This window comes from Trachymyrmex septentrionalis, unplaced genomic scaffold (assembly GCF_001594115.1).
Source record: "Trachymyrmex septentrionalis isolate Tsep2-gDNA-1 unplaced genomic scaffold, Tsep1.0 scaffold14, whole genome shotgun sequence".
Classification (NCBI taxonomy): domain Eukaryota; kingdom Metazoa; phylum Arthropoda; class Insecta; order Hymenoptera; family Formicidae; genus Trachymyrmex; species Trachymyrmex septentrionalis.
In genome coordinates, this window is record NW_017304543.1 from 4,485,006 (window position 1) to 4,487,698 (window position 2,693).

The 2,693-nt window shown below is 27.3% G+C and overlaps 1 protein-coding gene across 1 annotated transcript in view; it reads right to left on the reverse strand.

Moving 5' to 3' along the window:
• The window catches only part of LOC108745456 (cholecystokinin receptor-like), a 27,003-nt gene that overhangs the window by 23,427 nt on the left and 883 nt on the right, over positions 1–2,693 (reverse strand). The gene's annotated exons all lie outside the window — the stretch shown is intronic.

The following is a 2,693-nucleotide window of genomic DNA, read 5'->3' on the forward strand; positions in this document are numbered from 1 at the left end:
TTACAACGTTTACAATTAAATATTTGAAGTTATTGCTTTTATTCATGAATATATTTTGTAACAATGATAACATGTATACCGGGTGTCTATACTCTAGCAGCAATTCATAGGAAGGTATATGAGATTAAACTGAATAAAAAAATTCTCTATCATTTTGTAATTTTCGTAATAGTTAACAAGATATTAATTATTGCCAAATATTGATCTTCAATAATTTTTTACTTAAATATTATCAACTTTACAGAAACAGTTTTTCTGCAGTGTTGATAGTATTTGAGTAAAAAGAGACAAAAATCATTAATTTTTTTCTTATAAAATTCTAAAAAATTTTTTTAGAATTTTTTATCAACTTTTTAGTACTGTATTTTTTTATTTTTCAATATGAGAAAATACGATATTAAAAAATTCTAAAAAAATAGTTAGAACTTTTATGAAAAGAAAATTAACAATTTTTGCCTCTTCTAAAGTTGATAGTATTTAAATAAAAAATTATTGGAAATATTCAGCAATTTTTAGTAATTGACATCTCGTTAACTATTGTAAAAATTGCAAAATGAGTACAGAACTTTTTGACTTAGTTTAGTCCCATCTACCTTCCTGTGAATTATTATTAGAATCTCAACGGATACCCAGAATATCGTATATACTTTTGCAAATAGTTCCTTATTTAAACAATATATTTTTATGTATCTGAATGAACTGAATCTAAAAAAGAGTTAAAAAATCTACACTTTGAGACGCATGTTGCTGGATACTTTGATGTGGAGATGAGCAGCAAAAAAAAACTCAACTCTATTTATCAGTTTCAATATTTTTGCCGTTGCATTCTAAATATTTATAAATATATTTGCATTATGTTTGTGCGTTGTACACGCTTTCTCCTTTGTACTTTCGCAATTTATGAGTGCAATTAGAATTTATTTTTTGTTTAATATAAGTATTCAAAAACTCACATATTTTTTCGTAAACAATTTCGATATATAGTGTATGTAAAAAAAAACCCCTAAAACAGTTTGATTACACTTTCATATCTTGCGCACGAGTGAACAAATAAAACAATATATATCAAATGTCTATGGATCAGATAAAAATAAAATATATTAAAGTTAAAGATTATATAATTTTAATAGATTTTCATTTACTAAAATATTAACAATATATTCTACTGCTTTGTAAATCATTCATATTTTTTATTTTTATTGTTTATACATAGCATATCTTATTGTTGTCATTTCTATGAAAAGAGTAGCAATATTTAAAAATTACACTCTTAAAGATAAATATATTGAATTATTAAAAGTATATCTTTTAGACATTAAATAAAGTATACAGTAATAATGAACGATTGACGTTGATAAATTTCGTTTTTGCGTAAGCTAAAGCTTTTCTTATGCAGTGATTTTACATAATAAAATAAAATTGATAAACTAAATGTCGTATGACGTCCGCAAATATTCTTTATAAAAAAAATCACTGATCAATTGTTTGTCCTCATTGAATACGTAGCGAGAAAAGGTCTTAGGTTTCCGATATTTGCGAACGTGACCAACATTTTTCTTCGTTCTGGAAGAATGATGACAATGCTTGCGTGACGAATCACTAGCAGCCGGTGTAGCCGAAAAAATGGTGCTGTTGGCAGTTTTTCCCTACACCACTCGCGCGAAATATGCAAAAACGGTCTGGCAAACAGATGCGCGCAGGACATTGCAGACCCTTGAATCTCCTAGTCTCGTTGCCTCTCTTATCATCCTCTGTTTTTATTTATTAACTCTCGCACAAGCCAACGGATATTTTTGCTCGCACAGAAACCTGTATGAGACATTGTAAAAGTTGCAAGAAATATTTTATTGAGCATACACGCAATATTATATTTTACCTTGTATCTGATTTGAAAAAGCGTTTAAATCTATAGATAGAACGCGCGTTTGCACATTATTTTTAAATAATGCATTAACCACCTGGGAATAAAAAATTGAGGGATGAAAAATTACTGTGTCAAAAATAATTGATACAATGTAATCAAGAAAGTAATATTATATAAATGTCTTTCTAACATATAGCTCTCTTTTCTTATGTTTGACTCATATATTACATATGTTCAAATCATAAAAAGACTTTACATCAAATATAATTGATAGATCATGATTTGAGACATGAAACTTTACTAAAGATAATTATACATTTAAACAGAATAACGGCTCTATGGATATTCGAGATTAAATTTCATATTTATTATAACTATGCTAGTTAAAAGTTTACTAATGTTATCTATTTATTATGAGTTATAAACACGTATGCACGAGTAAAAATTTCCTGCTGATTTTAATAATAATTTTCGAACAAATATGAAAGATAATGTCAGAATGTATTCATCTCGGGTATATTCAATTAAGATCAATTACAGAGCAATCTAATGTTATCGCACGTTGTCAGTAATGTCACCGGCATAATCAGCTTTGGATGAATCTGTTACCGCATGTTGCCGCCAAATATCATTGTGTGCAAAATATGAAAGCTAATTTGCGAGATCTTCGATGAACAATTTCCGCAGTGTCTGCATCGATAGCGGAATGTACTATTATTTGAATTTTAAGTAATAGTTATGAGTAATAGTTATGAATTTTAAGTACATAGTTATGAACAAAAAGTGTATTTAAATTGTTTCTTAAAATACATAATTATATTTAAGATGC